The sequence below is a fragment of the Chiloscyllium plagiosum genome, unplaced genomic scaffold (genome assembly GCF_037043375.1).
Source record: "Chiloscyllium plagiosum isolate Xiang-an unplaced genomic scaffold, Cpla_swu_hap1 HiC_scaffold_3, whole genome shotgun sequence".
NCBI classification, from domain to species: Eukaryota; Metazoa; Chordata; class Chondrichthyes; order Orectolobiformes; family Hemiscylliidae; genus Chiloscyllium; species Chiloscyllium plagiosum.
Genome location: NW_028270141.1, coordinates 69,497,757 through 69,524,230, shown reverse-complemented (window position 1 = coordinate 69,524,230; position 26,474 = coordinate 69,497,757). Strand labels below are relative to the sequence as shown.

Genomic DNA, 26,474 nt, shown 5'->3' with positions numbered 1-26,474 from the left:
TGCCGTAGTACACTTTCTCATGCTGAGAGTCAGCATGCCTCAGACATGGGACAAGGATTGGGAAGGTAGGATCTTCATGGGTAACCTCAGACAGTGCATGAATTGAAGCTGTGCAATCACTCTACAGAGCAAATGACTTGTCCAGTTAAACAACCACACCCCTGCCACCACCCTACTCCACAAACAAAAAACAAAAAAATCAGAAACAAAAACAAAAACAAAATTTTCTGCAAAAACTCAGCAGGTCTGATAGCATATGTAGAGAGAAATCAGAGTTAACATTTTGGGTCAAGCAACCTTTCTTCAAAACGGATTCCACCAAATGGCACTGGGAAGTATATGAATCAGCTCCTGCTTATTATGGGGAGGGGTACTGACTAAGTTGAAGTTTTCATTGGGCAGGCCATATGTCAAGGGCAGTCGGTTGCCTCATTTCCATTGTAAACAGAATGGGAGCTGGATTTCAATTTCTCTTCTATCTTTGTTTATGAGAAACATCTGAATTCAACTCAGCAATCTCTTGAAGACCAAGATTCATGGGTGCAAATCAATGTTTTCCCAACTGTGATCCATTCTGTGGCATTACATTCTGGAAGCAGAAAGCATTATCAATTTACCAAAATAAGTAATGCACGTTTTTTGCAGAACTGACATTAACAAAGCTGCAGGTCTTTATTGCTCCTTCTCCTCAAAAGGGAAGTAACTGGAATGAGCAAACACTGCATGATTAGTGATCAAAATCATTTTAATTGCACTCCATGGCAAACAGAACTCTTTAAAAATGAAATAATTTTTGTACCAGTTATGATTGCAGTGAAAGTGGATTATCAATATTCAACTTTCATTATTTGATGTGAACACCTGAGGTTTTCATGGATAAAACTAGTTTTTAAAACAGAAAAGTCTACTGACCTAAAATGGCTGTTGTGATCACCTGACAAACCCAGGAAACCCACATGGAATATACAGAATCACAATTTGGTCATGGCACAGAAGTCATTTGGACTATTGTGCCTGATCTGGCTTTCTGAAAGAGAATTATGACTCAATGCCATTCTTCTGTTTCCCCCCCATAACCCCTACTTAAACATTAATCTAATACCCACTTGAATGCTGTATTTGAAGTTGCCTCACTGCACTTCCAGGCAGTGCATTCCAGACACTAACCAGTTGCTGTGTGAAAAATGTCTTCTTACATCACATTTGTTTCTTTCACAAACTACTTTACATCTAAGTTTTTCTTTATCTACTCTGTTCATCCTCCTCATGATTTTGAAAACTTTTAGCAAATCTTCGCATCTCCAAGAAAAACAGTTCCAACCTCTCCAATTTATCTTTGTTTCTCATCCCTGGGACCGTTCTCATAAAAAGCTTTTGCACTTTCCCATCAGCAGTAACAGCCTTCCCAAGGTATGATGCCTGGAACTGTACACAATACTCCAGCTGATGTCTGATTAGTGTATTATACAAGATCAGTAAACCTCCCTCCTCCAGTGCTATATATCCCTATTTATAAAGCTTAGAGTACTGGTTGCTTTATTACCTGCTCATTTTACTTGATCTGCCAACTGAATGAATTATTCACATATACACCTTGGTCTCTCTGCTCCTGCATCCCCTTTCAAATTGTAGCCTTTATTTACTACCGAATCTCCATGTGCTTTATTGCCAAAACATATCACCTCAAAATTCTCTACTTTCAAAGCCATCTGTAACCCATTTGCCCAAATCAGTAACTTAACAATGACCTTTTGCAGTTTTACACTGTCCATCCACAATTCACAATGGTTCCAACTTGAAAATTGCTACTTCCACATCAATCATTAATCACAAGGTAAAAACAAGGATCTCAAAACCTAAATTGGAACTCTGCAACAAACCTTCCTCCAGCAAGAAAAAAGTAACCCATTAATAATTACTCTGTTTCCTATCCCTCAGGAAATTTTGTATCCATGTTGCTATCCATGTTACTGTCCCATGAGCTAAATCTTTTCTCACAAGACTATTGTACAGGACTGTTACAAACAACTTTTGGGAAGTTCATGCATCCAATATCAACAGCATTATCTACTACTCTGTTACCTCAGCAAAAAATCTCCAGGATGGAAATTAAGTACGATTTTCCTTAAGAAATCAGATTGACATTAAAATTCCCCACCCTTATATATTCTTCAAACTTGCCAGCTTTCTCCAAGTGGTGTAGAACATGAAAGAATATTGATTCATCAACTGAGGGATGGTAGTAACATAGTAATTGGCAGGATGGTTTTTTGCCTATGTTTAACCTGAAGCCCTGAGACTTCATGGGGTCAACAGCCAATATTGAGAACTTTTAGGATTGTGCTGCTCTTTCTAGACTGTCTGTTCTACTAGTTGGACAGGATATACCTAGTGGTGGTGATATTTGGGACATTCTTACTTAAGATTCTATGACAATGACTATGTCAGGCTGCTGCTGATAGCTCTTGTGGGATGGCTCTTCCAATTTTGGCACAAGATGTTAGTAAGAAGGACTGCATGAATGACAGAACTGTGTTTGTAACAATTGACAATAGTTATCAGTTGCTGTTAGACTAGCTTTTGATGTCATGTTTTAGTCAATTCAAGTTTTCCATATGACAACTTAGGATTTGGACCCATGTGCCCAAAGTATTAACCTGGAATTCTGAATTACTAGTCTAGTATCATCATCCCCACACACTGTCACAACCTTTACCTTCCTGACTGTATCAAATACCCATTCCCTCGACTTTCTTTGTAAACTTATTACTGCATCTCTCTGTATGTTTGCACTCTTGTTTTATTACTTTTTTCATGTAATAGAACATAGAACATTACAGCGCAGTACAGGCCCTTCGGCCCTCGATGTTGTGCCGCCCTGTCTTACTAATCTGAAGCCCATCCCACCTACACTATTCCATTTACATCCATATGCCTGTCCAGTGACGACTTAAATGACTTAAACTTGGCGAATCTACTACCATTGCAGGCAATTCATTCTATATCCTTACTACTCTCTGAGTAAAGAAACTACCTCTGACATCTGTCTTATACCTATCTCCCCTCACTTTAAAGCTGTGTCCCCTCGTGTTTGCCTTCCCTATGCTTGGAAAAAGGCTCTCCCTGTCCACCCTATCTAATCCTCTGATTATCTTGTACATCTCTATTAAGTCACCTCTCAACCTTCTTCTCTCTCTAGCGAGAACTGCCTCAAGGCCCTCAGCCTTTCCTCGTAAGACATTCCCTCCATACCAGGCAACATCCTAGTAAATCTCTTCTGCACCCTCTCCAAAGCTTCCACATCCTTCTTATAATGTGGTGACCAGAACTGTACACAATACTCCAAGTGTGGCCATACCAGAGCTTTGTACAGCTGCAGCATAACCTCCTGGCTCCGGAACTCAATCCCTCTATTAATAAAGGCCAAAACACTGTATGCCTTCTTAACAACCCTGTCAATCTGGGTGGCAACTTTCAGGGATCTGTGTACATGGACACCGAGATGCCTCTGCTCATCCACACTCCCTAGCATCCTACTATTAGCCCAGTACTCTGCATTCTAATTACTCCGTCCAAAGTGTATCACCTCACACTTGTCCACATTAAATTCCATTTGCCACCTCTCAGCCCAGCTCTGCATCCTATCTATGTGTCTCTGCAACCTACTACATCCTTCATCACTATCCACAACTCCACCTACCTTAGTATCATCTGCAAATTTGCTAACCCACCTTTCTATGCCCTTATCCAGGTCATTTATAAAAATGACGAACAGCAGTGGACTTAACACTGACGCTTGTGGTACGCCGCTAGTAACTGGACACCAAGATGAACATGTTCCATCAACTACAACCCTCTGTTTTCTTTCACAAGCCAATTACTGATCCAAACTGCTATGTCTCCCACAATCCCATCCCTCCGCATTTTGTATAATAGCTTACTGTGGGGACCCTTATCGAACGCCTTGCTGAAATCCATATACACCGCATCAACCGGTTCACTCTCATCTACCTGTTTGGTCACTTTGTCAAAAAATTCAATAAGATTCGTTAGGCATGACCTACCCTTCACAAAACTGTACTGACTGTCCCTGATCAGATTATTCTTTTCTAGATGGTTATAAATCTTATCTTTTATAACCTTTTCCAACACTTTACCAACAACTGAAGTGAGACTTACTGGTCTGTAATTACCAGCATTGTCTCTCCTACCCTTTTTAAACAGGGGAACCATATTTGCTATCCTCTAGTCCTCAGGCACTATTCCTGCAGAAAATGATGATTTGAAGATCAATGCCAAAGGCTCGGCAATCTCTTCCCTTGCTTCCCTAAGGATCCTAGGATAGATCCCATCTGGCCCAGGGGACTTGTCTATCTTCACATCCTGTAATAATTCCAATACCTCTTCCTTATGAACCTCAATCTCTTCTAGTCTAGATGAAGGTATCTCTATATCTTCCTCGCCAACATTGTCATTTTCTATGTTGAACACTGTTGAAAAATATTTATTTACTGTTTCCCCTATCTCTTCTGACTCCACACACAACTTCCCACTACAATCCTTGATTGGCCCTAATTTAACTCTTGTCATTCTTTTATTCCTGACATACCTATGGAAAGCCTTAGGATTAACCCTGATCCTCTCCGCTAACAGCTTCTCATGTCTCCTCCTGGCTCTTCTGAGCTCTCTTTTTAGGTGTTTCCTGGCTTCCTTGTAACCCTCAAGCGCTCTAACTGAGTTTTCACATTTTGCCCTATCATAAGCCTTCTTCTTCTTGACCATAGATTCCACTTTCTTAGTAAACCACGGCTCACGCGTTCTATAATGTCTGCCATGTCTAACAGGTACATACTTATCTAGGACACACTGGAGCTTTTCCTTGAATAAGCTCCACATTTTTAATATGCTCATCCCCTGCAGTTTCCTCTCCCAATCTACGTTTCCTAAATCTTTCCTAATTGCATCATAGTTTCCCTTCCCCCAGCTGTAACACCTGCTCGGTGGAGTACACCTATCCCTTTCCATCACTAAAGTAAACCTGACAGAATTGTGATCGCTGTCTCCAAAGTGCTCACCTACTGGCCGGGCTCGTTACCCAGTACTAAATCTAAAGTAGCTTCGCCCCTTGTAGGCCTGTCTACATACTGTGTCAGGAAGCCCTCCTGCACACACTGGACAAAAACTGACCCATTATACTACTCGTACTGTAGTGTTACCAGTCAATATTTGGATAGTTGAAGTCCCCCATGACAACTATCCTGCCTCTCGCACTCCTATCGAGAATCATCTTTGCAATCCTTTCCTCTACATCTATGGGACTATTCGGAGGCCTATAGAAAACTCCCAGCATGGTGACTTCTCCTTTCCTATTTCCAACCTCAGCCCATACTACCTCAGTTGATAAGTCCCCAAACGTCCTTTCTACAACTGTAATATTGTCCCTGATCAAAAATGCCACACCTCCCCCTCTTTTACCATCTTCTCCGTTCTTACTGAAACATCTCAATCCTGGAACCTGCAACAACCATTCCTGTCCCTGCTCTATCCATGTCTCCGTAATGGCCACAACATCGAAGTCCCAGGTACCAACCCACCCTGCCAGCTCACCCACTTTATTTTGGATGCTCCTCGCGTTGAAGAATACACACTTCGAACCAGGTTCACGCTTGCCAGTGTCAGGTAAATGATTTTGTAACTCCCTACTCTCATCCTCTTCTGCACCTGTCCTACAATTTTGGTTCCCATCCCCCTGCTGTATTAGTTTAAATCCACCTTAATAGCTTTAGCGAATTTCCCACCCAGGATATTGGTACCCCTCCGGTTTAGATGAAGACCATCTTGCTTGTGGAGGTCCCACCTACCCCAGAAATGTAGTAGCATTATCTTTAACTCAAAAAGAAACCTTAAGTTGCTCTGCATTCTTGATCTGGTTAGCTAAGTTTGCTTGAAGAGTGATAGCTACATGCTAAAAAAGTGAGAATAAAAATAATTGTTGCAGTTGCCCAAGACTGCATTGAACAAAGGTAGGAGCTGTGGACCTTCTTCATGCGGTCATACCATAACCAGTTTGTAATTTTGAGAACTGGTCCACAACTCAGAAAAGATATATACATTATATTCAGTTTAATTTCGATAAGAAGTCAATACATGGTTTTGAAAAGATAATCAAAATTCAATGCTTCACAGTAAGCATTCGTCTCATTATTACCTTTCAGCTCAAAATATATTATTTTTGAGTTCCATTTTTTTCCTTGAAAAGTGGAACACATATCACAAAATATTCTGAACACTGAACAATCAGCAGGAGGAAAATTTGACCATTTGTACTGAAAGAATTAAAGTTATAGAAGGGGAAGTCCCAAAAATTACTTACACATTCACATGCCATAATTTATATGATTTCTGCCTTCTTTAGTAATAACTCCTTTCTTTCAAACTTGCTGTTTTGGCAACCATGCAGGCTGTCAACTCCAGTGTTCTATTTTATATGTCTTTATTTTACTTTACCATCATACAATCCCTACAGTGTGGAAGCAGGCCATTTGGCTCATCAAGTCCATAGTGACTCTCTGAAGAGCATCCCACCCAGACCCAACTCCCCATCCTAGCCTTGTAACCCTGCATTTCCCATGAGCGACCTAGCCTACACATCTCTAGAGACTATGGGCAATTTAGCATGGTCAATCCACCTAACTCCCTGCACATCTTTGGACTGTGAGAGGAAACCAGAGCACCCGAAGGAAACCCATAGAGACATGGGGAGAAGGTCCAAACTCCACACAGTTGCCTAAGGCTGAAATCGAACCAAAGTCCCTGTGCTAACCACTGAGCCACCATGCCACCCCATTCCTAGTCATACCAATTTCTAGCCTTTTTCACAAAAAATATACTTTATTAGTTTGTCTTCAGAATCTTTGTGTACACATTTAATATTTTTTAAATGAGCAACTAACCAACCTGAAAGGTATGAAATGCTCCAATGATTTGGAAGAACACTAATCTATTATTTAAAGCATTACTGAAATTTTAAAAACAAGATGGAGAGAAAGGCTCTTGAATGACATAATTTATTATTTTCTGCATTTCACTGCCCACATTTGTTACCCAAAATCTTGTAATGTTAACTTAGGAATTGATGGCTGCCAAATTAAAATACTACTAACCAAAATACATTATATAACCCACAATCCTACAATAGAAGTATTAATTATAGATTTTACACCCTGTGTAGAAAGAAAATGGCTCCTTAACTCCAGGCATTTTAATAATTTTGAGAAGTAGCTTCTGTTTGTAAGGTAAAGAATCATTGGTTAGATAGATATCTCAGAATAATATAAAACAAAGAATGCTGGAAATCTGAAACAAAAACATAAAGTGCTGGAGAAACTCAGCATTTGTGGAGAGAAGACAATGTTAATGTTTCAAGACCAGTTCAGAATTTCACCTGCTTTAGATGTCCCAGAAGTTGCTTGATTTAACCTGGAGAAAGATGTTTGTGGAACAAATTCTGAAAGATATCATCTGAGTTAGATAAAGATTGTGATTCAGCAATTCTAAAGGGTCTGCACAGCAAAGCAGAGACTAATATTCCAATTGAGTGACATATCACCTGATCACTCACAAACTCTCCATCATCAACAAAGCTCATTAGCAGGGTTATGATGATCTCAGCTTCTTCCTGAATGCTAGAAGTTGCAGTAATATTTAAAATGCTAACCCTATCCTGATCATCTGGGACAGAGCTGTGCACTTGATTACTGGTAATGTGTCAGCATCTGTGGAGAGCAAAACCAAGTTAATGGGATGGATTTTACCAGCCTGTGGGATGGATTGGGTGGTAAGTGAGCACATAAAATGGTGATAGAAGTGGAGGAAGAGAAATGTGTTCATTGTCTTCCTGATGCTATCTTGCCAAATCCACTCCCTCACACTTAGCAAAGAGGATACCTTTGCTACATTTCTTACCTTATTCTAGGTGCTGCTTCAGCAAGGAACTGCACTGTTCCTGCTGCTATTACTGAACTGCCAGCTGGCCAGTACCCCATGGAGGCAAGCAGCTATCCTTAGAGGGGGGGGCATCCACTTCAGCATGACGAGAATCAATCCTGTGTACCACAGATTACCACCCCCATCCCCATTTTGTTATAACTGGGGAAAGTAAGACTTTTCAAGCAAATGAAAAAGTAAAGTTTACGAAGAAGTATGTGGAAGGTCTGTCATATCATGGAAGGTTGAAGAGATTAAATACCAGAAGATTTCATACTACGAGGCCAAAGGCATTGGTGAAGAAACAAAAGATCTATCTTGATGTGATATAAATAGCAGGATCCAGAATACCTGTCATCTGAAAGTCAAATAAAGGAATTAAGAGAGAAATAAGAGAAAAAAGGCATCAAAGAAAATAAACAAAATAGATTCAGCCAGAAAACTGTAAAAGTGCCCAGTTGAGAGGTGCGATACTGCACCTCAGGCTTACTTTGAGTTTCACTAGAATACTATATCAGGCCAAAGACAGAAACGTCAGAGTAGGCACTCCAAATTAAAATACCAGATGACAGGAAATGAGGTCACACTTCTGAGCTGAATGGAGATGTTCCCAAAAGTAATTCCTCAGTCTATGTTTGGTGCCCTAATGTGGAGGAGGACACATTATGAACAGTAAATGCAGAATACTAAATTGAACAGAGTATGATTAAACTGTCCAATCTTGAAAGACTGTTCAGAATCTTCAACTGTGAGAAATGAGCAAATGAAAAGGCAGATGTTATATCAGCTGTACTTACAGGGAAAGGTGTTGTAGGAACAGAAGGGTTGTTGTGTGCGAATGAGGAGTAGACAAGGAGTTCATGGCACAAACATTTCCTTCAAAGCGCTAGAAGTCGAGGGCAGGGATAAATTGAATTGGAAGATGAAGAAAGGGAAACTTAAACATTCTGAAATGTAGAATAGCTTAGAGCAAGAGCAATGACCATCTCAAAGATCATTCCTTTTCAGCCAAGTACTATATGCAAAGTACTATATGCAAAGTAGTCACTATCGTAATAATGTAATACATGAATACTAGCACATAATAATATCACAACTTTGTTTACAGCAAATCTCACAAGCAGCAAAGTGATAATGGCCAGAGAAATATGTATTTGCTGTTTTCTGGATTAAGGATTTGATTGACTGGGACACTTTAAACTAAATCTCCTATTCTTTTTGAAATATTTCTACAAAATATTTTCCTACCTACTTAGGAGAAGAGACAGGGCTTTGCCTTGAAGTCTCATTTCTTCTGAAGTCAGCATCTCTAGCAGTACTGGAGTGTCAGCCTTGATCAAATTCTAGAGTTGGTCTTCAACCCACGACATTGCCCATTGTTGCAAAAACTCCAGTTGATTCTGGCACCAAATTTTCTGTCAGAATCTAATTTCCCCATCAGACAAAGCCAGCAGACCCAGAATACTTTGACAGCTACAAGGAATCTCTAGAAGGTCAGCTACTGCTGTGTCAGCTATTGATTTTCTAAAAGTCAGACACATGACATTTTCAGAGTGGCCAACACAGTAATCTTGGCTCCTCAGGAATGGTTTTAGGGTACGAGGCTTGTAAATCATCAAGTTACTGCCTTACTGCGCCTATGAATACCAGCACAAGAAAGTTCTTCAGATTTGAGTCAAGGCAAAACAATAGAAGAACAGAGTACCAGTAATGGAACCACCAAGAGTGACTGTTCAGCGAGAGATACCTCAGTTCCTCAAGACTCCAACAGAAATATTGCAGCCACTCACCAAATTTCAGTCATAAGGCATAGTATGAAACAGGTAAGGACATTAATTTAAGTACAAGTGTTGAAATGACAGTACAGAAGTAATACAATTTGGTCTTAGAAAGTATTGCTGCAATTTGGGCAGATAAACTGAAAAATAAAAATGATGTTGCTTTGCTGGATGCATTGACTGATTTGATGGAAAACCAAAGCTGTGCATTGACATATTATTGAGGCAAATACTGTTAATTTTACCTTTCAGGTCTTTAAAAAACAGTTACGGAAGTGACAGCACCTCTTTGAAGTAAGGTTTCTACTTTTTATAACTTTTGAATTGAAACAATTATTTGTAAAACGGTTGCATTTTCTACCTCCTCTCCTTTCTCTGCAATCCACAATGGTGTGGAGGGGTGAATGACCCTCTCACATTTTCTTATTGTCAACCTATTTCAGAGAGTGACATTCATTTTAAACAGTTCAAGTTAAAATTGCTGGGTCAATGTCTCTACTAAAATATACCTTTTGCAACGGCTGATAGAATTAGATGGATCCTGAAAAATTAGGTCCAGTGTACAAAACTTAAAAAGTAGATACGTAACTTGATGTAATTCTTTTCATTTTACTTAAATCCTTATCTTGGAATGCACAAATTTCAATTACTCAGAAAAATGGCAGCTAGTAGCTTTCTCCATGGATTTTTCATGATTAATGGGAACCTGCACACACAACCAATGATAAGTTTTCATTATAAAAAAAAGCTTTCTACAAACGGGGTCATAAGAATCATAATCAGAAAGCAAAGTTAGCAAAACAATTAGATAACATGTCACAAGGTAGTCCAGTGTTGCAGGCAAGAAGTACACAAAGATTTTAAGACATTAAAAAAATGTTATGGACAGCCTTATATTTCTGAATCAGACATGTGATAATGATAATGTTGTGAAATGAATTGTGATTTTTATTGTGCATTTGTGATACAAATGGACTTATTTCTATCATATTTATGAGATTTCATTACTAATGAGATCAGAATAAATTTTCCAGAAATGTGAAAATAGCATACATTACGTTAAATACAATATAGGTCTGATGTAAATATAAGTGCATTTTTCTGACATTGTGATACAAATAATCTGTATTCCCTCTAATTTTCTTCTTGTTTGCATGAATCTCTGAGGTCTGTGCACAGCAGATATTTCCGGAAATGGAAGTTAATGCTGCATTTGACACCAATGGACTTACCCAGAATTTTGGAGTGGCTACACAGCTTAGAGAAAAAGTTGCAAATAGCTTGCAGACTAAATCCCTCAAATATGAGCATCTTTAACTGAGCGCCAATATGCAGTGCTTAATGATTTATTTCCTTTGATAGTCTTTTATTTATACAACGGATACAAGAGGATTGCATTTGGATATAATATACACCATACAAGTTTGAAACTGTGAATGCAAAATGCCTTGTGGGTGACAACATAACAAGATGGAGTAGTAGCAATCGGTGATGATTACTTGCAGGATAATTATCAATTGACATACAGCAGCTAGCATTCATGTATTGCATTGAGCACCTCTCAGGGGAATGTGGTGGCTACAAGTTGATTTTCTGTTCTTTGCTCAGAGATGTTCTGAAAGAGTTTGTGTAGATGATATAGAATCTTCTCAACAGATGGGAATACCATAAAAGACAAATATTTTAGCAACATAATGTTGTTCAGTAACTCTGACCTGTTTATGCCATTTCAATGTTCTTGTGTTTCCACACTGGTATTCTGAAGGCAAGTCTACCCAGTGTATAGGCATTCATCACTGTTTGAAATAGACAATGAATGAAAGGACCTTACAAACATCAAACCAGCTGTGTAAATACCGCAGTACTGTTTGAAATCTATCCTCCTTCACAGCTGTTGATTAGTTTAGTGCACAGAAATTATTTTTAAATTGTACTTATTGTCTTTCTAAATGTAAATTACCATCAATATATCATATTTAAGTAAAACCTGCAGTTTAGCTATTAAACTTAGAAGAGCTATCTACTCAACTATAGTTTATGGCGTTGCTAAACATTTAATTTGTACAAACTTCTCAATTGGAATATTTTCTAATACACTGCAGTGAAATTCATTTCTAAGACCACCCAACATCACAGACTACTAGCATTCCTAATGAAAATGCAAAAATCCCCCTGGAAATCGTAATGTTTTAGCACCATGGATGATGTTGCTCATTTAATATTGCACACTGAAATACAATGAAACATTTCTAGCATTTACTCCTGTACTGAACTAACCAACTGTGGAAAAGATATCAAAATGCATCAATGTACCATGCAATAAATTATAAAATAAATTATCTTTCATAAAATAGCAGAGAATGGAATTAGATATGAATACATAAAGACTGAATCTTACTTTTTATTGGCTGAGTCCGAGTTGTGTTGAGTCTTTTAGAGAGTTTTCTTTGCTGTGAAGTCTAGTGGACTTTCTCACCCTATCTTTCCAAACTCACCTCATAAATACCTACCACATTCCCTATGGCATCGTCACATCTGATTTCCAACAATTTTACTACATGCCATTTCTGGAACACTCAAGCATCCCTATGACTGCGCCATCTTTAAAAGTTAATAGTGCACTGAAACAAGCATCAGTCCAAGTACTCTGATATTTGCCATTGACATGGAAGGGAAATATGTATATTAGGGCACGTTCCTGGAGGGTCTGCAGACACATGACTTCCTCTAGAACCAGCAGTGGAGGCTGTGATACCTCAGCAGATAAAGAGTGAACTAGGAAAAAGCACAGCATGCTCATCCAAGGTTATCATATGGGTTAAAGCAGCCTCAGCTGTCTGAATGAATGGGAGAAAGTGAGGATGGCAAATGCGGGAAATCAGAGATAAAAAGGGTGGCGCTGGAAAAACACAACAGGTCTGGTTGAATGTCCTGCATCAAAGGTTAATGCTCTTAATCAAAGATTAATGCTCTTCTCCATTTTAACAGTGGAAGTGCCACAATCATCTCTTGGACTCCTTACACTCATGCTGTCTCTAATTTTTCCTTTCAAGGTTCATGCTCTACCACTCTCACTATTTCCTACAATGTCCACTCACTGTCACCCACCAATGACACGCGCACCAGTAACCCTACATGCCCTTTACGCTGCCTACCCAGATGCTTAGGACATCTCTCTCCCTGCAACAACAGTAATAGTTGTGTCACCCACATTCATCTTCTTTAAGACCAGACTCTTTCTCATTCCAGGAGGAAAATAGCCCACAATAGGGCAGAAAGACTCAAAATGGTTCATCATTCAGCTCCTCATCCCTTATGGGGATAGGATCCGGATTCTTAATGCTCCCCAGCACTCCCTGGAGTGGTAACAGATGTTACACTTTACTTATTGTGCCAGCCCTCCCTGAACAAAGGATATCCCACTTGATTTGACTGAGGCCTGCTGACAACCATGAGAAGCTTCCAGGCTTTCTGTCTGCACTTAATGGCATGGCAAGGCAGCACTAATATCAAGCAGGCATCTCTGGTTGAGGGGACAAATGCAAAAAGACAAAGCAAGGCAATGCACGGCATGGGTACTATGAGCGTTCAGGTAGTTTCCTAGAGAGCTCCGTGAGAGGAAACAAAGAGCACAGAGATGCAGCCTGGTCTGGTCCATGAGCTAGGTCCATGTCCCTAAGCTCACAGTGTACTTGCTGCAGCATTACAATGATAGTTGATTGCAGAAGCATTCTGTAAGTGACATGTGCCATGAGGGTTCCTAGAAACTGTCACATGTCATATGCCAATGTCCAAGATGCATGTGGTCTGTGCCCTGCAGTGTGCCGTGAGATAATGGTGCTCAGTTATTAACATGGAGGTCATGAGCTGAATCTGCCAAACACTCACCCTAGCTTCCTTGTCAAGTTTTCCTGAAGTCTAATGTATTTTGTGCATTTAGGAAGATAAGAGACTGAAAATTAATGCGGCAAGTTGTGCTGTTAATGAGCATTAATCCCCACCTTGTAGCCGGCTGTTGTGGCACTTGTAAACGTTTAAAAGCTGGAGTGAGAGGATTTTTCTGTCAAGGTAGGCCTCATTATGCTTGTTGCCCGATTTTGACACACATCTTGCCATAACCACATTGCTCAGACTCCCAACCCCCAGTCAGATTCCACCCAAAGTGTTCATTCTCAAATTAAAGAGTTGTGGGATCAGGCATGAAACGTCTCTATTGCCGTTCATCCTATTCTATGTAATTTCCAAAATGCTTTACTCTGTTTTCCAGATTTAAAAAAAACACCAAAGAGCAGCCTCTCTAAATTTCTACAACTATTTATTTTTGTGATGGCTCATTTTTTTGAACTTGCAGTCAACAAAACAGGACAATTTTGTTTAAGCAGGAAGTCAGGAAACAGGAGAGGATATTAGATAATAAACTCAGCTTTGGGGTTGAACAGAATGCCAAGATCAGGAACTGCCTGATCAGGCAGCAACAATGACCAGCTGGAATTATACAGACATTGGTAGGTGGATGGATTTTGAGATGGAGGGGGAAGGGATGAATTTCATAAGACAATGTATTGCATCTTTACAATTACTGTGACAGAACAGAAGCTGTGGAGAATGTATTAAGTAATAGTTTCAATGAAACATGAAGCATGTCCAGTCTTAGTGACAACTCTGATAACCCAGAACATAATTATTGCGATGATTTGTGAATCCTATGGCCATGCTTTTTGGTCCATCTTATCTGTCGCCTTTGGGGCTTCCATCCCTAGAAAGGATGAGATCCTGCCTTTAAGAACTGCTGGCCAAATGGAAGGCTGCTTTTATTTTTGGGAAATGGGGGGCTGACAGGGTTTTAGCACTAGGGGAGTTTGTAGCCACTACTGGGACTGCACCTAGTCAAGAGAAGGGAGTGATGGATGCTACCCTCACAACACAGTGACTTGACTGAAGTTGCCCAGGATCCATCAGGCAAGCATTCAAAAAAATTGTGAAGGTAGGAATGGCTTTGGCACAGGGACAGTTATTTTTACTGAGTGGCAAAGAGTGCCCACGTATATGGAGATATCCTCATACAGGGAGGCAGACAGAGTTCAGGAGGCAGCCTCCTGAATTGGCACAGTTGTATCCTAGGCGAGAGGACCATTTTCCATCCTCCAATTCCTCGCTGCTGGTAAAACATCATAGCTGTTCCTCCACTTCACCTCCCACCACCTTTCAAAAGTTGATCAAATCTAATAATCTGATTGATCAAATCAAGTGAGGAAAGTTCCTCAGTGAGATTGTGATAATGCAAAATGAGGCCAAAAAACAAATATCTGTCTAAAATATTCTAATTACATCTTGCCTAGAAATATGCTATAAATAATTACATCTGGAAGTAACATTAAAAAAACACAAGAACTGTTCTGTTTTTCAAAAATCTCTTATCTACACTTTGTGTCAACCATCTGTTTCCTTTGTCACGGTCTTGCTTGCCATTTTGGATCTTGCAAACTATATTTTGTTGCCTTAATCAGAAACTTACTTCACTTTTCCATAAAGTACTTCAGACATTCTCATATGCACCCTTTATTCTTCATTCACCTCCTGGATATGCAGCTTAATTCCATCGTATTTATTGATTTCTTTGAACTTTTGATGTTTTGTAGTCTGTGCATTCATTCCCATTCTCCATGGTCATAAACAACATTCCTTTTCTTTTGGAGATCTTGGCAATTTTTAATGTGCCGACCGCTTTGTTTTTTTTTGCATGAGAAAATAACTGCGAAGAAATAATGTAACATGTGTGCTGAGGAAGAGAACACTGTTAAATGGTGGAAGTGTTCTTCCTCAAAGAGTTTGGGCTAGGAAGACAATTGTTGCTATTTACATGAACAATTTGGATTAAGAATCCAGAGGTACAATTTCAAAATTCAGGGTTGACATCAACTTGCAGTTAATACAAAGAAGGATTGCAACAAAATACAAGAAAACATCAATACCTTGCAGAATGAACATCCAGTTAGCAAAGTGTAAGGTAACGTGATTTTGTTGGATGAATAGAGTGAGGTCAGATTTATTTTCCAGGGAAAGCAAGACACTGATTTTTGCAGAGTCACAATCAACTCCTGAGCCACTTATCTGGTGTGGGAGGACCTGGTTCTGAGATACCCAGAGAGAATCACAGTCATAGAGTCAAACAGCATACAAACAGGCCCTTCAGCCCACCACATCCACACCAACCATCAAAAACTAAACTGCACTAATCCCTTTTACCTGCAGTTTATTTTTCCCATAGGCTACTATGCCCTGGAATTTTAAGTATTCACCCAGATACTTCATAAACATTGTGAGAGTATTTGCCTCCACCACCCTTTCAGGCAGCACATTCGACATGTGTACCAATCTCTGGGTGGAAAAAAAATTCTCAAATTTCTAAACCACTTACTCATCACCTTAGAGTTATACCCTCTGGTCTAAGACACGAATGCCATGGGGAAGAGATTCTCACACCTCATCCTCCTCTGCTACAAGGAAAACAAACCCAGCCTATCCAGTCTCTCCTCATAACTGAGACTTTTATCTCCTCAGCCCCCTTCCCAGTGCAGTTCTTCTGATAGTATAGTGAGCAGAACTGCACAGTCTTCCATCTGTGGCCTAATTATTGTTGTATAATGTTGTAATAAGACATCCTTCCTTTGTTTCAGGAGTCCATCAGTATAACCTAGTCCTTCTACATCTCTGTAAATAATCAATGTCTTTGTAAACTAAGTTAAAAAAACACACATCAGGTTATAGTCCAACAGCTTTTGAGGTGCTGACTCTTCATCAGGTTGTAAACTTAAGTTTCAGTCATATTAACCTAGTATGTAAAAAGTCATAAGACATAAAGTAAGCATTTCCTTGAGGGCAGGATCACATCTGTACCATATTTAGTTCATAGTTCTGAGTGCCCAGACATGTTAATGTAAAGCCACTTGTGCTCAAATCTGGACCCTTTCAGGTTATCTCAGACCTGTCTGCCTTGTCTAACTACTGAGGAGAAAGTGAGGTCTGCAGATGCTGCAGATCAGAGCTGAAAATTAGATTAGATTAGATTAGATTAGATTACAGTCTGGAAACAGGCCCTTCGGCCCAACAAGTCCACACCGACCCGCCGAAGCGAAACCCACCCATACCCCTACATTTACCCCTTACCTAACACTACGGGCAATTTAGTATGGCCAATTCACCTGACCCTGCACATCTTTGGACTGTGGGAGGAAACCGGAGCACCCGGAGGAAACCCACGCAGACACGGGGAGAACGTGCAAACTCCACACAGTCAGTCGCCTGAGGCGGGAATTGAACCCGGGTCTCAGGCGCTGTGAGGCAGCAGTGCTAACCACTGTGCCACCGTGCCGCCCACCGTGCCGGTGTTGCTGGAAAAGCGCAGCAGGTCAGGCAGCATCCAAGGAACAGGAGAATCGACGTTTCGGGCATAAGCCCTTCTTCAACTACAGTCTAACTACTGCACTAGCTCCTTTTGAATCCTCACCATCAGTTGTTGCTCTCTCTCAGCATCTCTGTCATCCCTTCTTCATGATCTGAGGAGATAGGTGGTAGCTTCATCTCATTCTGTCATAAAGCTAGATTGCACAGCATTTGGTAAACAACACTGTTCCGGAGACCCTGACTGGCCATTACTGGAGTATTCCCCTTGAATGGACCAGGTTATGGAAATACAACTTTAGAAGATCTGTTGTCTGTTCATTGATAGCCAGAGTGAATGAATGGGCATCATTAGCCACCCTCTGGGGTACCCATTGTCACCCACTAGCCAGCCCTGGAGATGCTGCAGCTAATTAAGCCTCATGTCTCTGGTCTGTTATTGCGGGGCATTCCTTCTTCTCTTCCTCCTCCCTAATTGCAGCAAATCGGGAACAGAAGCCCAGTTAAGTTGGTGAAGAAATATGAGGAGTGAGATTCCATTTGAGATCTTCACATAGTCACGCAACCCTTTGGGACCTTAGCAGGCTGCTCGTGTGCTGGGTGAAAGCCTGCTCTAGAGCCACATCCACATGGGGAGGGGCCTCTCCCTCATTGTGCCATGTGTATGATATTTGTATTCTTGACCTTTACATTTACTTCCATATATGTTGAGATTAGCTTAATCTGACTCTTAGCGTTCTTCATTATTCATTGCAATTCGGTCCAACAACCTTGGAATCTACAGCCTGCATAACAGTTTCAATACACAGTATCCTTTTATTGTCACGTGTACTCCATTGTAGGAGTACAGTGAAAAGCTTTTACAATGTCTGCCTTCTCATGGTGACATCTTAGGTACAAGTACCAAGGTACAATTCTTGGATACAGCAGAGTTGTTGCATTACTTACAGAGATGAAAAATAAGTTAAATACAGAACAACCTTGATTATCTGAACAGGATGGCAGGGAGTATTTTGTTCAGATAACTGACTATTCAGATGGCTGATCTGTGGTAATATATGAGTGCCGGTTATTGAACATGCCTCGGTTATTCAGAAATGCACGCCATTTAACTGATAACTGAACGCTGAGTTGCCTAATGCCTTGAGATCTTGTTTGGATAATCCAAAATTTGGATAATTGAGGCTCGGATAATTGAAGTTGTACTGTATCGGACAACATTAAAGGGTTGACGTTACAGTAAGGTAGGATCACCTGCGCCAGACCCAAGTCCAACAGCTGTTCCCGCTCCAATCCAAGCCCCGGGTCACTCTGTTTTGTTCACATTCTGTTTTGATGCCCTAGTTGAAGTTCTAAATTGGAGAAAGGCCAATTTTGACGGTATTAGGCAAGAACGTTCAAAAGCTGACTGGGCGCAGGCGTTCACAGGTAAAGAGACGGATGGAAAATGGAAAGTCTTCAGAAATGAGATAACGAGAATCCAGAAAAAGTATATTCCTGTTAGGGTGAAAGGAAAGGCTGGTAGGTATAGGGAATGCTGGATGACTAAAGAAATTGAGGGTTTGGTTAAGAAAAAGAAGGAAGCATATGTCAGGTATAGACAGGATAGATTGAGTGAATCCTTAGAAGAGTATAAAGGCAGTAGGAGTATACTTAAGAGAGAAATCAGGAGGGCAAAAAGGGGACATGAGATAGCTTTGGCAAATAGAATTAAGAAGAATCCAAAGAGTTTTTACAAATACATTAAGGACAAAAGGATAACTAGGGAGAGAATAGGGACCCTCAAAGATTAGCAAAGCCGCAGGAGATGGGGCAGATACTAAATGATTATTTTGCATCAGTATTTACTGTGGAAAAGGACATGAAAGATATAGAATGTAGGGAAATAGATGATGACATCTTGCAAAATGTCCATATTACAGAGGAGCAAGTGCTGGATGTCTTGAAATGCATAAAAGTGGATAAATCCCCAGGACCTGATCAGGTGCACCCTAGAACTCTGTGGGAAGCTAGGGAAATGATTGCTGGGCCTCTTACTGAGGTATTTGTATCATCAATAGTCACAGGTGAGGTGCCGAAAGACTGGAGGTTGGCTAACGTGGTGTCACTGTTTAAGAAAGGAGATAAGGACAAGCCAGGGAATTATAGACCAGTGAGCCTGACATCAGAGGTGGGCAAGTTGTTGGACAGACTTCTGAGGGACAGGATGTACATGTATTTGGAAAGGCAAGGACTGATTAGGGATATGCATGGGAAATCATGTCTCACAAACTTGATTGGGTTTTTTGAAGAAGCAACAAAGAGGATTGATGAGGGCAGAGCAGCAGATGTGATCTATATGGACTTCAGTAAGGTGTTCGACAAGGTTCCCCATGGGAGACTGATTAGCAAGGTTAGATCTCACGGAATACAGGGAGAATCCACCATTTGGATACAGAACTGGGTCAACGGTAGAAGACAGAGGGTGGTGGTAGAGGATTGTTTTTCAGACTGGAGGCCTGTGACCAGTGGAGTGCCACAAGGATCAGTGCTGGGTCCACTACTTTTCATCATTTATATAAATGATTTGGATGCGAGCATAAGAGGTACAGTTAGTAAGTTTGCTGATGACACCAAAATCGGAGGTGTAGTGGGCAGCGAAGAGGGTTACCTCAGATTACAACGAGAATTTGATCAGATGGGCCAATGGCTGAGAAGTGGCAGATGGACTTTAATTTAGATAAATGCAAAGTGCTGCATTTTGGGAAAGCAAACCTTAGCAGGACTTATACACTTAATGGTAAGGTCCTAGGGAGTGTTGTTGAACAAAGAGACCTTGGAGTGCAGGTTCATAGCTCCTTGAAAGGGGAGTCACAGGTAGATAGGATAGTGAAGAAGTCATTTGGTATGCTTTCCTTTATTGGTCGGTGTATTGAGTACAGGAGTTGGGAGGTCATGTTGTGGCTGTACAGGACATTAATTAGGCTACAGTTGGAATATTGCATGCAATTCTGGTTTCCTTCCTATCGCAAAGATGTTGTGAAACCTGAAAGGGTTCAGAAAAGATTTACAAGGATGTTGCCAGGGTTAGAGGATCTGAGCTACAGGGAGAGGCTGAACAGGCTGGGGCTGTTTTCCCTGGAGCGTCGAAAGCTGAGGGGTGACCTTACAGAGGTTTACAAAATTATGAGAGGCATGGATAGGATAAATAGACAAAGTCTTTTCCCTGGGGTGGGGAGTCCAGAATGTGAGGGCATAGGTTTAAGGTGAGAGGGGAAGGATATAAAAAAGACCCAAGGGGCAACTTTTTCACTCAGAGGTGTTATGAGCTGCCAGAGGAAGTGGTGGAGGCTAGTACAATTGCAACATTTAAAAGGATGGATATATAAATAGGACGGGTTTGGAGAGATATGGGGTGGGTGTGGGCAGGTGGGACTATACTAGGTTGAGATATCTGGTTGTTATGCACTGAAGGGTCTGTTTCCCTGCTGTACATCTCTATGACTCTATGACTCTATGTTTGCACTATGCAGGAACAAATGAAAACCGATCTTGGGCCCCTCCATTTGTACAGCACATTTTCTCGTGGGAATGAATCTTAGAGACAATTTAAGAGAGATGTGAGTTTGTAAATGTTTCATTTAATTCAGTCTCTTTACACAAAACCTTTCTCCCTTCACTATAGATGACTTTCTCCTTTCATCTGGTGTCCCCTCTGTCCTTCAATCTCCCTGGTGCCTACAGGCCCTATTACCATATCGCTGTACATCCCTGCACTTGCACCTGGATCTCCAAGTCCATCTGATCACTTAGTCTGCCCCTTAAACAATTCACTTGACCTTTCTCCCTCCCAAGAGCACCTAATTACCCCATTATGTTTTCCCTCCAAAATATGCAGCTTCCACAACAACAAACATGCCATTTAAGTTCCATTCTTTACCATTCCTCTTCATTTAAGCAAAGTTATTTGAACCTTTTGCGTTATGCACCAGTTTTAATTAAGTCTTGTTTGCCTGCCTCAGTCAAACCTGCTGGTCTTGGCCAGTGTGGCTGTTTCACTTAGACATCTTGTTGATCTGGAACCTTGATTCTATACTGGAATCAACCCAGCCAACTTGCTCTAGACTGCACAGTGCCAGATTATTCTTACATTTTTGAGGGAATAAAAACTGTTCACATTATTCCAGGTATGGTCTGACTAATGCCTTGTTTAGATTGAGCAAGTCCTTTCTATTTTTATATTCCATTCCCTTTGAAATAAAGACCAACATTCCATTTGCCTTTCCTACTGTTCATTGAACTTGGATGTTAATCACGCATGAGAATCTCAAAATCTATCTGTGCTACAGCTTTCCACAATCATTCCCCATTTAAGTAATATTCAGCTTCTCTATTCTCCCTGCCAAAAGGCACAGTCTCAAATGTTCTCATGTTATATTCCATCTGTCCGGTATTTGTCCATTTGTGTAACTTGTCTATATTCCCCTATGGATGCTTTATGTCATCCTTAACAGTAAGGCTGCCACCTAGTTTTCTGTCACCTGCAAACTGGCAATAGTACATTCACTTCTGTTATCCAAGCCATTAATATATATTAAATAATTATGACCCAGCACTGATCCTTGTGCCACCCCTCTAATACAAGTTGCCATCCAGAAAATGTTCCCTTTATCCCAACTTTCTGCCTTCTTTTAGTTCATGCTAATAAACTATCCCAACACCACGGGCTCTTATCTTTTTGCGTAGCCTTATGTGCGGTACCTTATTGATAAATATTGAATTATTTTGGTAATCCTAATGTATTCCATCCACTGGTTCCTGTTTGTCTTTCCTGTTTGTTATCTTGTCAAATAAGTTTAAGAAGTTTATTAGGCATGACTTCCTTTAATGAAGGAGAAAGTGAGGACTGCAGGTGCTGGAGATCCGAGTCAAAAAGTGTGGCACTGGAAAAGGCCAGCAGGTCAGGTAGCAACTGAAAAACAGGAGAGTTGATGTTTTATGCATAAGCTCTACATCAGGTGAACAGCTTATGCTCAAAATGTCGATTCTCTTGCTCCTCAGATGCTGCCTGACCTGCTGTGCTTTTCCAGTGCAACACTTTTTGATTATCCTTTTAATGAAGTCATGCTAACGCTACTTACTTTTATTACCTAAGTCTAAATATTGTGCTATCAGTCCTTTTAAAATAATTTCTAATATTTTCCCAAATCAGATGTTAAGATGGCTGACCTATCTATGTTAATGGGGTTAAATTAAGTTTTTAACGGATTGTTTATATGCTGTAAATAATTTATAATGCTTCATACCTGTATTGGAGACAGTCCAGAGAAGGTTCATATGTTGATTCCTGGTACGGCGTGATTTCCTTTCATGTTAAAAACCCAAAAGGACTGTGGGTACTGGAAATCAGAAACAAAAAAAAAGGAATTGCTGGAAAAAGTCACCAGATCTGGCAACATTTGTGGAGAGAAATAAAGTTAACATTTTGGGTCCAGTGATCCTTCTTCATAACTTCTAAAGTGCTGAGGAAAGGTCACTAGACCCGAAATGTTAACTCTGATTTCTCTCCTTATATCTTATATGTGCTCTTCTTCAAATAATATATTTCAAAAATCATCAACTTCGTTCAAATCACAAATCTTTACTGCACAAACCATTTGTCACGTAGTTCAAAGCTATGTCTGGATTACTACTTCCTGATCTTCACCGTGTCATTTAGTTGGGTCATTAAAAGTTCATATCATCTGGACTTTAAAGATTTGGTGTAAATCTGTGAGGCTTTGCAGTATTGATGATCAGGCAGAAACAAGAGGATAGAAAAAAACAAAAAAAAGTAAAACAAAAATGGGCAAGAAGTTACAATCGAAAATTGTTGAACTAAATGCTAAATCCAGAAGGCTGTAAAGAGCGGAATCAAAAGATTAGGTGCTATTTCTTGAGTTACATTAAGATTCATTGCAACACTGTAGCAAGCCCAAGGATAGAAAGCACAGGGTGGGAGAAAGATCAAAAATTAAAATGATAGGGGAAGGAACTTCTGGGCTAAAAGACACAGTAAACGGTTTCCTTTTTTTATAGATTGCAAGATTTTATTCTTTCCCCTAATGTAAGGTCCCAATAATACCTCATTGTCCTTTAATCCCCAAAGCAGTCATTTGTCTTTGAGTCAGTTTGATTAATTTTACTTCACAGGCTACAACAGACACTAGATTGCATGTCATAACCACCTTTCTTCATATTGCATTCCTAAATATCATCCACTACACACTGAAAGTGAGAAGAATTATTTAAATTACCTGTGTTGCATTGCATTGTGAAGTTAAGCAGGTACAGACACTGAACTACATTACTGACTATACTATACTTAATGCAAAATTTGGAACATTTATTTATTTTTTAAAAATCATGAAACATCTGTTAGAGCCCTCAAAAATCTGGATGGAGGTGGGGGTGGGGCAGGGAGGACTGACAGATCATTTTTGTCTTTATCTACATGTTGATAGATGAATGACTGAAGTTATTGCAGAAAAAATATTTTCAGAACTTGAAGTATTTTGTGTGCAATACACATGTTGTGAAAATTCCACAACTCCAAATTGTGCTCGCTGTCAGGATGTGGTCAACAAGGTACATTGCCAAAGTTTTTGTGGGTTGCAGTGTGGACTGGTGGTGTGCCTTTAACCCCTTTTGAGATTGACAGGAAAATGCCAGTTTTATCAAAACACATTTTTCTATTTCCCATATAATTTGAAGTTTCAACACTACCAAACCGCAGATCGTACCTTGTGTGTTGGATGCAAGTCCTGAATTTCAATGAGGTGGATCTTTATTTCAACCTCCCATTGCTGTATGAAAAAAAAACAAAATGTAATATAAACATTCGATTCACGCAAGCATACTATAAACATTAATGCAAATGAACTTCAGTGAGTTTTCAATGAGTCAAGTATGTTTTTGACCTGTTTTGAATCTTAAAATCTATAGAGAGTTAAACTGGATGGCCACTGAAAATGTGAGTGAGAGATCATGATGCATAATTATTCTTTGTCAGCTTTGTGGTGCCTGCTTATTTTCATGATCCCTTCATCTAACCATTACAAATCAAGCTGTTGGTGGATGAATATCATGAGTGGCAAGCACCATTTAATGCAGGCATGCACGAGGAAAGCTAGCCTGCACCCTTTCAAGAGGAGGTGCATGTTTAGCTGCAGACAAGGTGCGGAAAAGAAGTTTGAGAAGTGAAACAGTGAGAAATGACAAAATGGTGGACAAAATGATAGGGGAAGGAACTTTAGGATTACATTTCTGGGCTAAAGGACATGGTAAATGGTTTCCTATTTTTAAATAGATTGGACGATTTTATTCTTTCCCCTAATGAAAGGTCCCAATAATACCTCATCGTCTTTTAATCCCCAAAGCAGTCATTTGTCTTTGAGTCAGTTTGATTAATTTTACTTCACAGGCTACAACAGACACTAGATTGCATGTCATAACCACCTTTCTTCATATTGCATTCCTAAATATCATCCACTACACACTGAAAGTGAGAAGAATGATTTAAATTACCTGTTTTGCGTTGCATTGTGAAGTTAAGCAGGTACAGGCACTGAACTACATTACAGACTATACTATATTTAATGCAAAATTTGGAACATTTATTTATTTTTTAAAAATCGTGAGACATCTGTTAGAGCCCTCAAAAATCTGGATGGAGGTGGGGGTGGGGCAGGGAGGACTGACCGATCATTTTTGTATTTATCTACATGTTGATAGATGAATGACTGAAGTTATTGCAGAAAAAATATTTTCAGAACTTGAAGTTGGGGTTCATCTAACCATTACTAATCAAACTGTTGAGTGGCTGAATATCATGAGTGGTGAGCACTATTTAATGCAGGCTTGCACGAGGAAAGCTAGCCTGCACCCTTTCAAGAGGAGGTGCATGTTTAGCTGTAGGCAAGGTGTGGAAAAAAGTTTGAGCAGCGAAACAGTGAGAAATGACATAATGGTGGAGGAGGTAAAAAGGAGAGATCTCCTTTATCTGAGTTGGGATGGAGGCCCTTTAGATACATTGGCAAAAGATAGTTGTTAGTTTGGAGGTCAGTACCAGTACTGGATGCAGGTACTGCAGGATGTTCAACAATCTTACACAAGTGATAAGTTCAGTGAATGCATCTTCAAATGTCATATTTTATGATTTGCATCAGTACCTTTGGCAAATGTTCAAACCAATACATCCTGTCAATCATCGACCACCAATCTTTGTTTATCATGCCTCATAGTTAATATTCTCGGTACACGGCATTGGTGAGGTTGTGCCTGGAGTATTGTGTACCGTTTTGGTCCCCATATTAAAGTATTTAGTGGTCTGGAAGGCAGTAGAAAAGAGTGCATTAGGCTGACTTTTGGGATGAAGGAGTTGATTTATCAAGAATGGCTGAACTGGTCAGGTCTTTATTCATTAGTATTTCGAAGAATCAGGGATGATTTTATTGAAACATGCAAGTGTCTGAGGGGTCTTTACTGGCTAAATATTGAGAAGATATTTCAGCTGGGAGGGTATGGACTAGGGGACATAGTTACAGAATAAGTGGACACTCATTTAAAACTGGGCTGCAAAGAATTTCTTCTCTCCCAGTACATTGAATGTTTGGAATTCTCTATCCCATACAGCTATGGATGTTAGATCACTGAAAATATTTAAAAAGGAGATGGATAGATTTTTGAAATATCAAGGAGTTGATGGCTACGAGGAAGTGAACATATAAAAAGGTTGACACCTGGAGCAGATCAGCTATAATCTTGTTGAATGGCAGGGCAGGTTCGAAGGGCCAATTGGCCTAATTCTGCTATTGTTTATGTTCTTATGTTCACAATCACCTTCACTGGCAATATATTTCTTGGTGCCCTGTATTCACAACTATGGTTGTAGCTGGTGGCAGCTTTCATTGCAGACCTATAGCGAAGTACAGACTCATTCAGCACTCATTGCTCTTGAGAGTCAGGTAGGAGAATTGATCTTAATACTTACAATGCAAATTTAGCTTCCTTCAGAAAGCCTTTTTCCCTCTCCTCCTTCTCCCCCTTCATTGAGATTTTCCCATCTGGTGTGACCTTTATTCATTGTCCAGGCCTTGCTGTATTCAAAGTATTACTGTATTCATGCCTGCAAGCAAATGACCTAAATGTCAGCAGAATTTCTTCAGCATTTGTCACACCATTGCTTGCAGACTTCTGCAACTTGAAAAGCTAAGTAAAGCGCCAAATAATTGATCACTTTTTGACACTGAACTCAGGTGCAGAGGTGTGTGCGGTCCTTCCTTCTGTTAA

At 40.1% G+C, this 26,474-nt stretch overlaps 1 long non-coding RNA gene across 2 annotated transcripts in view; it reads right to left on the bottom strand.

Moving 5' to 3' along the window:
- Positions 1 to 26,474, bottom strand: part of LOC122548645 (uncharacterized) — a 159,652-nt gene that overhangs the window by 18,711 nt on the left and 114,467 nt on the right. For both annotated transcript variants that reach the window (XR_006311286.2, XR_015751828.1), the window contains exons 2-4: positions 26,176 to 26,310; positions 23,927 to 23,989; positions 22,451 to 22,543 (exon numbers count right to left, since the gene is read on the bottom strand). This is a non-coding gene — a long non-coding RNA (uncharacterized LOC122548645). The remainder of the gene's footprint in view (positions 1 to 22,450; positions 22,544 to 23,926; positions 23,990 to 26,175; positions 26,311 to 26,474) is intronic.